Source organism: Labeo rohita, chromosome 20 (assembly GCF_022985175.1).
Source record: "Labeo rohita strain BAU-BD-2019 chromosome 20, IGBB_LRoh.1.0, whole genome shotgun sequence".
Taxonomy (NCBI): Eukaryota; Metazoa; Chordata; class Actinopteri; order Cypriniformes; family Cyprinidae; genus Labeo; species Labeo rohita.
In genome coordinates this window covers 29914180-29927362 of record NC_066888.1, presented here as the reverse complement: position 1 = coordinate 29927362, position 13183 = coordinate 29914180, and the positions used below count along the sequence as shown (strand labels likewise).

Below are 13183 nucleotides of genomic sequence, written 5' to 3'. Positions count from 1 at the left end.
ATTAAGTTTTGTTTTTTTGCAAATTTTAGGAGTTTGGGTTTAAGTGCATCTCTAGTGTTTAGAATTAGTCTAATATAAAATTAACAGAATTGTATAATACATCCTCATTTAGATACATTTTCAATATAAATTTCCTTGCTTCAAGTCAAGCTAAACCTGACAAAGCCTCAATGCATTTTTTGTTTTGTTTTTTGGATTTTTTTTTTTTTTTTTTTTTTAAATTGCTGCATTTCACAAATTATTGCAAATTTAATTAAACATCACATTTTGCAGTAGAAAGACTAAAACAGTATTGCATTCTTTTCAAAAAATGAAATGTTTACAGGTAGGGTTAGGTTTAGATAGCTAAGTAAACTGTGTGTGTGTGTCGTCACATGGAGTGGACTTCAAATGACAAAAGCAGCATGCTATGCATGTGAGCATGTGTGTGCATGGCTGCCGTGTCAGGCTGATTGTGCTGTCAGGGTTCGAGACGCTCAATGAGCTTCCTGTTTGTCTCGCTCTGGGCACCATGTTCATCTGCAGACACTGACTGAGTGCCCTGTCTCTCTCTCCCTCTGTCTCTCTCTCTTCTCTGCTGTATCCCTGAGGCCTATAGATTGTGCAGAGCATCCTGCATTCAGCAGCTTAAAGACACCGGGAGAGACTGGAGCGGGGATGGAAAGGAAGGGACACGGCAAAGAGTGACAGGAAGATGGAGGAAGAAAAGAAAAGAGTGCATAACAGGAAAAAAGGTTCAGTTAAGCTCTCTAACACACACACACATACACACACACGGAGCGAGTTTGCTGGACACTGATGCTTTGTGACATCACAGCACTTTGTCTGATATTTTAAATATGAGGTTGAGACCCCGGTCAGGGGCGGAGCTTCAGAACAAACACACACGCACATATAAACAAGAGACAGACTACAGAATGCAATAGTAACCACCCCCTTTTTTAGTGGCTTTGGCTCTAGAAGTTTTTTTTTTTTTTTTTACATTTATTTTGCTTCATGGGGCTTCAAAGTAATAAATCAGCTCAACAAGATCTTAAACTGACATTACAAACTTATATGTGAAATATATTTGAAGATGCAATGCAATGGTCATCCCATATAACCACTGTGAATGATGTAATTGAGTCGAAAATGGCAGTTGAATAAAAAAAAAATATCAGCTTTGATTGACAATTATTCACTGTAATTATAAAAAACATTATTTAATTTTATTTTTTTTAGATATTATTATTATTTTTATGGCCAACTTCAGATAAATAATAAACAAATTCATTTAAATAGTGTCTAAAATAAAATAAATATTTTGTATAAAAAATATAAAAAATACAAGTGGAGAATATTTAAGTTTTTTTTCCAAATTTTCTTTCTTTTTCAATTTTTTTTGTATTCTAGAAAAGTTGTGACTTTTTCTTTTTTTTATTGCACTTTTTTTCTTTTCTTTTTTCTTTTTTTTGATGATTTGTACAGGTGAAAGTTGGTAGTTTTCCTTTACCAAGAGACAGTTTGTGCAAAGTGAAAATAGAAAATATCATAGCTCAGGGTAAAAACTGTAGAAACCAATAGAAAACAAACAAACGTGTGTTTGTGCTGCAGTAATTCACCTGGGACCTTTGATTGACAGCTTGAGGGGGCGGGACTTGGACTGACTGACAGTCATTAAATGTCATTAAGAGCAATTAGCAATTAATACAGAAGTTGCTAATCCATGAAACAGCCGTACTAATGAGCGTATGACAGTGTGCGTGCACACACACACAGTGACTGGTGGAGACTCGTCAGAGGAAGAAACATCAGTCAGTATCGATTGTGCTTTAATTTCTGCAGTCAGCCTTAGGCCTCAATCACACGCCACGTTTACAACTAAAGACACACAAACACACCACATTTAAACAGGAGCTTAGCAGAAACACACACCCATGTGATGCGTCAGACTTTGCATTACTGTTATTCAGTCCATTAGTTTAAATATTGGAGGGAAAACATAATTTTAGAATTCCTTAATAGAAAATTCAAAAGAACAGCATTTATTTGAAATAAATCTTTTATAAATAGATTTTAAATATTATTTAAAAAAAGAAAAAGAAATTACATATCTCCTTACATGGTAGTAATAATGTATAATTATTTATAGTAATAAATAATAATTATTCTATTATTTAATTTTTTATTTATTATTAATTTTGTCACCATTCACCTTTAAAGTGAGTGGTTTTTACCATGATGATTTGACTAAATACATTTCATTATCAAAATGTACAAAAATACAATGATAATAAATATGGTCACTGATAATAAGTGTTTCTTTTAGAGCATCAAATCAGCGTATTAGAATGATCATGTGACACTGAGTGGAGTAATGATGCTGAAAATTCAACATTGCATCACAGGAATAAATTCTATTTTACAATATATTCAAATAGAAAACAGGTATTTTACATTGTAATAATATTTCACAATATTACTGATTTTTTCAAAACTTTATAGATTTTTAAAAAGATTTTTTTTATCAAATAAATGCATCCTTGAGACTTCTTTCAGAAACATTTTAAAAAATGGATCTGTAGTACATATGTGTGTGTGTCAGAGAGACGAAAAAGGGTTTAAGCATAAAAACAATAAGCTGCTTTAACCCTTAAACTGTCACCGTCCCCTCTGTGGGACGCAGTTTACTTCACCATATTACAAATAAATCCTAATCTACTCATGACAAACTATACATCGCTGGAAAGGTCTAAGACTCCTAAATAGATATTTTATGTAGGAAACGTAATAGATTAATATATGTCAAGAGTGCAACTTAAAAAAATCTACATCATAACATGAGTTCTGACCTTTGTCACAAAAGACTTTCTTCGTCGTCTTTTTCCCTATCACGTTTTAGAAATCATAAGAATTATATATAAGTCCAAAACTTAAAATCTCAAAATTCATCCTTTGAAAGGCATTTTAAAATCAGACATTGCATTACCATGGAAAATGTATATCAAAATCATATTACAAAATGTTTTCATTCATGAATTATAAAAATTGAAGTCTGGATAGTGCATTTTTATGTCTGTGTTCAAAAATGGGTGTGATAGTTAAAGGTTTAAATTGTTTTTCCAAAAAAGAAAAAAAAAGTTTTCTGTAAATAAATATCATACATTTTCTCTAATTACAGAAGACACCTACTAAAATGTCATTCAGTGTAACAATCAGGCATATTTACAACAAAAAACAATTTATGACATATTAAAAGATGAATTACTTTCACCCCAAATATTAATTAGCTGTAATACTACGTTTTTAAAAATTTCCTAGGTTTTGCTAATTTGTCAGTAAGATTTTTTCACTCTTTTAAAACACAATAAAACACACAATATGTTCCCTTATTCTTTTATATATTTTAATACGTACAAGTCATGTTGTTTGAATTTGTACATAAATATTGTGTTACACTGAATGACAATGTAACATTATTTTAACCAAATATTGTCATTTTATTCTCCAAAACTTATTTGAAACCTTAAAAGTAGTTACATTTAATGTGCTTTATGGACATAAAATCAGTTTTGTAAATTTCTTTTGATGTGGACATCTTAACATCTTTGACCTGTGTATATATTTATACGTTACAACGGAATCCATAAAATCTATTCAGAATTTTAAATGGACATTTATGCAGTATATTTGTATTTTTAGACTATTTGTATGACAGAGTTGCTCTACGTAAAAAGTGTTCATCCTCACTTCATTTAGGATGCTGCCTATAAACTAGCACACTAGATTTTGGAGTCTCTGGATGGATTTGTATCTTACTATTCATGCCATATAAAGATATTGCAGAAATAGTAGTAGTAGTAGTATGCTTAGCCAGTCTCTCTCCCTTCGTCTCTGGGTCTTTGTCTTTCACTTTGCCTTTCCGCTAGTTTCTGTCAGGATGGTGTGAGTGAAACGGAGGGACGGGAGGAAGAGATGATTACAGCCGCGTAACTTTGGAGCAAAAGGACAGCGAGAGACGTTTCTGAAGCGTTGAAGGAGATCGGCGCGCGAGAGAGGGAGAGGAAGCGAAGGGTCGATTTATCTTATATTGACAGGAGCGGCTTCAAACGATGACCTTGAGGACTAATGAGAGTAAATGAGTGAAATATTTTTCACTTTTAAAAAGTGAAATTATAATCAAATGGAAGCCTGAAAGATGGACTAATGAGCTTCAGCGATGATGAAAAGCGTGCGAGCGAGCGAGCGAGGGATACAGACTGATAGAACGAGAGAGAGAGGGAGGTAGTCGTTTGGCAGAGCCTGCAGTGTCAGGCCCTCACTCCTGCCATCTCATTAGCTGACCTGACGACTGCCTGATTAGAATACGTTTGATGAAAATTTCAAGGATTTTTTCCCCCCTCAACATTCCAAATTTTTTGCTGTGATTTAATAAATATTGCACTACTTTTTTTTCGAGACAGAGAAACTAGGAGGTAATTAATTACGATTAAAGCAGTCTGAAGCGAGTTGATTTACCGTCATTATTCGCCCCGAAATCAACAAATATATTCAAAACGCGGAGACAGAAATGGACAAATATTCAGACGCACACATCCACAAACTAGATGTTATTTCACTCAACACAAACTGAATTTGTACCCTTCGTAATTAATTGACATCTTATTTCAAGCTGTCAAGTTTGTTCTAGATGCTTCGTTCTTTGGTGTTTTCATGCCTGTTTGGAAAACAGCTTCCTGTGCGTTAGTGCCACCAAATGGCTCAAATCTTGTTTGGTTGCATGGCGTTGAATTATTCTTGCTAGGGTGGATTTGATGTTTGTTTGGTGATTTTCTTGTTGAGAATTTAGGTGACCACGAGGAACTGTTGCTTGTTTTTAATGCTCTTTTTAGTAAAGTAAAAACACTAATGTGCCTTTAAAAACTGTTTTTGAATCAGCTGATTCAAAATTTTGTAGAATTCACTGGAAACTTTTTTTTCTCTTTCAGATATTTCCATTTTGCTGAAAACTGCAGGCTTCAATAACCATGTGAACCATCGTGTCTGATCTGTTGTTGAGGTAATCATTTAATATTTATCCACCTTTAAGCAGCACATGAAAACTTCAAACTCACATATCAGCACACAGTCCTTATACACTAACAGTCAAAAGTTTTTGAACAGTAAGATTTTAATGTCTCTTCTCCTCACCAAGTCTGCATTTATTACATCCACAGTATACCAAAACCAGTAAAATTTTTTGAAGTATTTTTACTATTTAAAATAACTGTTTTCTATTTGAATATATTTTAACAGTATACCAAAACCAGTAAAATTTTTTGAAGTATTTTTACTATTTAAAATAACTGTTTTCTATTTGAATATATTTTAAAATGTGTTTTATTTCTGTGATTTCAAAGCTGAATTTTCAGCATCATTACCCCAGTCTTCAGTGTCACAAGATCCTTCAGAAATCATTCTAACATGCTGATTTGATGTTCAAGAAACATTTTTTATTTTTTATCACAGACACACACATGCATTGGGGTCAGTAAAAAATGTATACTTTTTAGAAATTAAAGTGACAGTAATGACATTAATAATGTATCAAAATTTATGTTTCAAATAAATGCAATTTTCTTTTCTTTTTTGTCTAGATTATTTAAAGAATCCTAACAAAAAAGGTAAATATTAAGCAACACAACTGCCACACTGTCAGAAAAAAAAAGGTACAGCGCTGTCGCTGGGGCAGTACCCTAAGGTACAGAGTGAAAAGGTACAAATATGTACTTTTAGAGTACTAATATGTACCTTTAAAGTACCAGTATGTCTCTTTAAGGTACCAGTATGCACTTTCAAAGTACTAAAATGTACCTTTAAGGTGCTAATATCTACTGTTTAGGGGTAGGTAAGGTACAAAGATGTACCTTTTCACTTTTGTACCTTAGGGTACCGCCTCAGTGACAGAACTGTACCTTTTTTTCTGAGAGTGTATGATAATAAGATTTTTTTTGCAAATCAGCAAATTAGAATGATTTCTGAAGGCTCATGTGTTGTTAAGTTAATACTTTTATTAAACAAGGTGCATTGAATTGATCAAAAGGGATAGTAAAGACATTTATAATGTTACAAAAGATTTCTATTTTACATTAATGCTGTTTTTTAACTTTCTGTTCATCAAAGAATCCTGAAATATGGCTAACACAAAAATGTTAAGTAGCCCAACTGTTTTCAACAACAATACCAAATGTTTTCGAGCAGCAAATCAGCATATTAGAATGATTTCGGAAGAATCATGTGACACTAAAGACTGGAGTAATGATGCAGAAAATTCAGCTTTGTATATCAGAAATAAATTTTATGATATATTCAAATAGAAAAATGCAGCTTTGGCGAGCATGAAAGACTTCAAAAGCAGGTCATATGGTATTTTAAAGTGTCCTAATATTGTGTTGGAGTCCCCTACAACAGGTTTAAATGCATGTAAGGTCAGAAAACGTAATTTCCTCAGAATATACATTTAATATTAGAATCATTTTGCAATGATTTCGAAACAATTCATTCAAAGCAGTTCTGAGCTTAAGGTCTGTAAGTCTATTGTGATTGGTCTTTCCGTATAAAATGTAAGTGAATCTATTTTTAGTAAGACAGTAATATTGTGGTTTACCTGAAAACCTAAAACTGCACTAGCACAAATATTAGCACAAAAAAGACATTTTGAGCACTCAGCTGAAAATGTACACATAATGTATTGCAGGTTGTGGTTCGGAGATGCTTGTCAGTCCAAACAAAAAAGGTACAGACTTATCTTTCATGGACAAGCATTTAGCAAATTGCGCACTGAACTCGCCAAGTTTACAGAAGCAGTCCTCTGTAAAATGACAAGCATAGAAAAAAAGGTTTGAATTGTTTTGCTATGGTATCGTAGAAAAAAAATGAATTTTAAATACTGATTCTTCACATCATCTTTCGGCAATGAAAACAAAACTTGCTTTCGCAGGCAGGCAGAAATTATGCTTATATATTACCTAGTGACGTATATAGGTAACAAGATTCGAAAATATGACGACTCGTTAAGACGTTTCAGAGTTGACTCTTTCGTTATTTATCATGCGCTTTTTTGATTAACAGCTTTGCAGACTGTTTACATTGAAGAACAGCTACGTTACAAACTGCAAAAAATATATTTTTTGAAAACCCATTGTAACCCTGGACCACAAAACCAGTCTTAAGTAGCATGGATATTTTTGTAGCAATAGCCAAAAAATACATTGTATGGTTGAAAATGATCACGTTTTATGCAAAAATCATTAGATATTAAGTGAAGAGAATGTTCCATGAAGATATTTTGTACATTTTCTACCATAAATATATCAAAATATAATTTGTGATTAGTAATATGCATTGCTAAGAACTTCATTTGGACAACTTTAAAGGTGATTTTCTCAATATTTTGATTTTTTTGCACCCTCAGATTTTCAAGTAGTTGTAGCTCGGCCAAATATTGTCCTATCCTAACAAAACAACTGTCAGTTGAAAACTTTCAGATGATGTATAAAATAAAATTAAAAATGTACCAGCTTTAAGCTAATTCTGAGGATCAACCCTGAAAACTACACATTGGTTGTTTTGTTTTCATCTTTAAAGCTGAAATGCGCCTTTTCTAACTTTAAAATAGTTTAATTATATGCAGTGGTACTGGCTCAGCCAATGGCGTGGGTTTGGAGGCGGGGCTTTCTCGTTGCTGACGCTGGCATTCGCTTCACCTTTAAATCCATTCTCGATCACAAACACTCCCGATCTGTCCACATCAGCATCCCTCAATCTGTTTCTAGTTCGCCTAAACGGTTTGTTGAGAGCTCAGTAAGCACTCGTTCTCTGGTCCGATTCATTTGTGCAGAGTCAATTCCCTGTGGAAGATCTAGGAGGAGCTGTTTGTTGGGCTGGAGGAACTGCCCTGTGGCGGCTCTTTGAGAGGTTAAGCTGGAGATTGTCATTGCCCAAGGTGAACTGGCTTTCAGTGGTAACCGGGTGGAAACTAGAAAGACGAGTTCAGGTCAGTTATAAATTATAACAGCTCCGTGTGGCGCCACATACACACACGAAAACAATTAATAATAGAAAATATTCTCTCTAATTGCTGGGCTTTAATTAATGAGCCCTAACCTTTGGAGAGAGGGGGAAATTATTCATGTATCCGGTCGAAAATATGAATATGCAAATGGCACCCCTGGAGGACGGCACACAATGACAAACCAATGTCTATATTTTCATATTTTCGTTTGTTTTATTCATCCCCCCGTAGACACGCATGAAAACAGCCGATACGGAAAACAGCCACAGGTGGCGGCAGCTAATGCGCAACTTTCCCGCCAATCCGAACGATCCGTCGCTTTAGTGCGTTTTCCCCTCACATCTAAATCGAGTTCACATAAAAAATAGTTTCCCTGCGTGAGACGAGGTTAAAGTTAAAACGTGACCCTTTTCTGGCCTGAGAGGACGTATGCAGTTACGAACAAACTATTTGACACGATACATCCAGCAGCGTACGTTTACAACCGCCGACACACGCTTCTACAAACACGTACTCGCTGTTTACTAATTCATTTGCGGCAAGAAAATTTCTCTCTTTACTCTCTGGCTGCGGTGTTAAATACCCGGCCTTGAGAAATCAGACCATCAGCCCTCTGAGCAACAGCAGCTGCAGCTAAATTAGTATGCCATTAGCATGTTTTATTTCTTTAGGTGAGGAATTACATTTGAATATTAATTTGACTGCATGTTTAAAGGCAGTGCTTACCGGATCTCCATAAATTAGCTTTAATATGTGGATTAGCCCTTTAGCATCATACGCCGGTGCGAGGGAAGAGACAAGACTAGCATCTGAAGTGAGTGTGTTTCTCTATCTCGGATCGCCACGAGCGGGACATCGGGATCGTGACCCGTCAGGCCCCGCTCCCTAAAGCAGTGTGTGATCGTAACATAATGCGGGTTTGCGCAGCGCTTCTGTCACTGATAGCACTAACGCCTGGAATGCTGTCACAGCTTCAACATTTCAAAGTACTTCAAGCAGGCATGATTGTTTTTGCATACTGTATTGCCAAAACATCTACACACATGCACAGATAAAGTGCCAGTAATTGTTTTAAAAAATATTATTTAAAACATAATTAAGGTTAACGTGATTTAATTAAATGTTTACATTTTAAAAATGTTTTAATTTAATTGTGTTATTTTAGTATCATATTATTTTTATTTTAAAAAAAAATATATTTAGTCTATAGTTATTTATTTTTGCAAAAGTTTTTGAACAGTGAGATTTTTAATGTTTTTTTTAAAGAAGTCTCTTCTGCTCACCAAGCCTGCATTTATTTGATCCAAAGTACAGCAAAAACAATAAAATAACTGTTTTCTATCTAAATATATTTTAAAATGTAATTTATTCTTGTGATTTCAAAGCTGAATTTTTAGCATCATTACTCCAGTCACATGATCCTTCAGAAATCATTCTGATATTCTGATTTGCTGCTCAAAAAACATTTATTATTATTATTTTTTATCCGGGTTTCTTTAATGAATAGAAAGTTCAGAAGAACATTGGCATTTATCTGGAATAGGAATCTTTTGTTACATTATAAATGTCTTTATCATCACTTTAGATCAATTTAAAGCATCCTTGCTAAATAAACGTATTAATTTCTGTAATTGTGAATTACGCTTTTGAATGGTATAGTGTATAATGTTACAAAAGCTTTTTATTCCAGATAAATGCTGATCTTTGGATCTTTCTATTCATCACACAATCCTGAAAAAATGTACTCAACTGTTTTAAATATTGATAATAATAATAATAAATGTTTCTTCAAATCAGCATATTGAATGATTTCTGAAGGATCATGTGACACTGAAGACTGGAGTAATGGTGCTGAAACCTGCATTTTTATAATTCATGAACAAAAACATTTTGTAATATGATTTTAATGTACATTTTCAATGGTAATGCAATGTCTGATTTTAAAATGGTGTTCAAAGGATGAATTTTGAGATTTTAAGTTTTCAACTGATATATAATTTCTTATGATTTCTAAAGCATGATAGGGAAAAAGGCAACAAAGAAAGTCTTTTTGTGACAAAGGTCAGAACTCCTGTTATGATGTAGATTTTTGAGGTGCACTCTTGCCATAAATTAATCTATTACTTTTCCTACATCATTTTTAACACAAAACAGTGGTAAAATATCTAGGAGTCTTAGACCTTTCCAATGATACCTTTCCATGATTAGATTAGGATTTATTTGTAATATGATGAAGTAAACTGAGGCATCAGTTAGGGGGGTTAAAATATATTCACATAGAAAACAGTTATTTGAAATATTAAAAATTGGCTGTTTTTGCTGTACTTTGTATTAAATAAATGCAGGCTCTGAGCAGAAGAGACTTCTTTAAAACATTAAAAATCGTATTGGTTACATCAAGTTGCCTTTGCAGCTGGTTGAAATATAAAACAAACTTTTTTTGTATTTTATTTTAGTTAACCTTTTTTTTATTTTAAGTACCAAAAGGGTTTTTCATGGTTTGGCTGGTGGGTCATCTATTCCTTTAAGTATTTAAATTAGTTGACAGCACCAATAAAATAAAATAAGTGTACACAAATAAAAAAGAACAGAATAATGTAAATAAACTGCATATTTAAGAAGACGTTATAAATTCTATATTGTTTTGCTGTGCAAACAGCTCTTGAATATGATGATCAAAGGGGTTGGTTACTGAGGGCTCAAAAATGAATCTGGCTCCAACAGATGCACAACTGCCCTCCGTCAGTATCACTTGCATTTGATGTTTTTAAAGAGTAAACAGGGTTTGTTGTTGTTTTTTCCCTCTTATTTTTCTAAACTTGTCATGTCATTTTTTTTCTCCAAGCACACGCACATGTCCCGACACGTCTGTGAAAGAGTGCATAATTTGAAAAGCATTACATGCTTTAAGCATTATATTTGTGTTCTGATAAACGTCTTAAAAAAAGCAGACAATATATTCGTAAGCATTGCATCTGCTGATTGCTGTTTAAACGTTCGACAGGGAACATTTTAGCAATGATTTGCAGATTAGCAAACACTCCAAAATTGACGTCTTCCAGATTATCCCATAGCATATATGGAGTAAAACTGTTGGTTTTGTGGGTTTTGTTCATTTTGTCCATGTCCAATTTTACTAAAAATAATTGTAATTAAAAATATTCTAAATGAAAAAATAAATAAATAATAAACATAAAAATGAGGAAAAATAATAACATTTAAAATAATAAATAAACAAAATATAAATATTAGACAAAAGCAAACTTAACTTTAAAAAAACGAGAAATGTTGTCTTGGCACCTAATTAAAATAAAAATGATAAAATGTAAAAAATTAAAATATAATTATTAGATGAAAAACGTAAAAAAAAAATTAATAATAAAAAAAAAAACCTTGAAAAATGAGAAATGTTGCCTTGGCACCTAATTAAAATAAAAATAATAAAATGTAAAAAATTAAAACATAAATTTTAGATGAAAAACTAATAAATATTGCCTAGGCAACTAATTAAAATAAATTACGTTTTAAACGTTAAAAATTAATTAAATTTTAAAAAATTACTAAAACTAAAATGTGCCTAAATAGAAATATAAAAAATAATAAAATGTGCAAAAAAGTTGCCTCAGCAGCTAATTAAAAAAAGTTTGAGTACTAAAATTACTAAAACTGCAATGAGAATAAATTAAAGTTAAATAGAAACAAATAAACTGACAAACAGAACAAATTTACTGAAACCTAAATTAAAATAAGATTTAAATGTGAAAATATAGAAACAAAAGCTAATAAATAATGTAATAATATATAAAATAACACTGATCAGGCTGATAAACATGTATAATATACAGCTGTTCAATAATGATGACTTATTTTACACCAGTGCATCTGAGAAGGAGAATGTGCTTCCACTAGCAATAGCAAGTCTTGCCAAATGGCTTTGATATGAAATAAAAAGCTGGTGTGCATTTTTTTTTAAAGGCCTTTAACGTGTTCCAACGCCACCTTCCTGCTTTAATAGGAAGTACGTCAATACAAAATACAGAAAATGTGAGTAACTATCAGTCTTTACGTAATCATGGCGCCCATTAGCATGCTGGAAACCACAACCTGAGGGGATCGCTGTGGTCAAGGGATGAGACAACAAGCGGTAATGGCTTGAAAGGAAGGTATAATTGGTTATAAAGAAAACAAAGCAAAAGAAAGAGGCAGATGAAGAGCGGCAGACAGCAGTAGAGGGAGCTGAACTAAGGGATAGGAGATATGTCTGGATGAGTGTGTTAGAACCGAGGCCTCGGGCCATTCTGAGAGCGAGAACCGTAACCTGCCTAAGGGAAGAGGGACTAGCCTCTGCTAACACAGGTGAGCGCATGCAGTTTTAATACGGCTGCTGTAAACATCATTATACACCCTTAGCACAGGCTTCAGAAGTATTTACAAGGCGCTAAATATCTCCATCTTTCATGAGGCTTATGAACAGCTTATATAGGTATGAGACTGACTTTTTGTGTGAGGTATAACTTCAGAAAGGCTACATTGTTAAAAATGTTTTTTCAAAGTTGTCAATAAAACATTATTAGAGTAGCTATTTAGTCTTTCTGCTTTAAAATAGGATGTTTACTTGCCATTTCTTTGTAGTTATTTCTGAAATTTACATGCAGTTTCTGAATGACAATTTAAATTCTTTACCAATTTTCTTTCATAGTGGCGATATCTGTATTTTTTGAGGAATATTCTGTTGTAGTTTCTGGCATACAAGTGGGTAAAATTATTTAAAGATTGAGATTTAAAAGTTATTGAATTTACTCATGCCCATGTCATTCAAGATGTTCATGTCTTTCTTTCTTCAGTTGTAAAGAAATTCAGTTTTTGAGGAAAATATTTCAGGAATTATCTCCATATAGTGGACTTCAGTGGTGGCCAATGGGTTGAAGGTCCAAATTGCAGTTTGAATGCAGGTTCAAAAGGAATAAGGGTCTAGCGAAACAATCAATCATTTTCTTAAAGGGGTCATCGGATGCCCATTTTCCACAAGTTGATATGATTCTTTAGGGTCTTAATGAAAAGTCTATAAAAGTCTTGCCAAAAACAGCCCTGCAAAAATAAGGCTGCTTTAAATGCAAATAAGCTCTGCTCGCCCGCCCCTCTCTTCTCTTT

General features: G+C 33.2%; 1 protein-coding gene across 3 annotated transcripts in view; it reads left to right on the top strand.

Annotated features, from left to right (window-relative positions):
- Window positions 1–608: 608 nt before the first annotated feature.
- The window catches only part of tfap2d (transcription factor AP-2 delta (activating enhancer binding protein 2 delta)), a 96817-nt gene continuing 84242 nt past the window's right edge, over window positions 609–13183 (top strand). Inside the window, exons 1-3 of one of the 3 annotated variants that reach the window (XM_051137791.1) lie at window positions 609–734; window positions 4968–5038; window positions 7859–8014. The gene's annotated coding sequence lies outside the window, so the exon portion shown is untranslated. Of the gene's footprint in view, window positions 740–4967; window positions 5039–7858; window positions 8015–13183 lie in introns of all 3 variants that reach the window. The other 2 variants (XM_051137789.1, XM_051137790.1) reach the window with 2 other exon arrangements.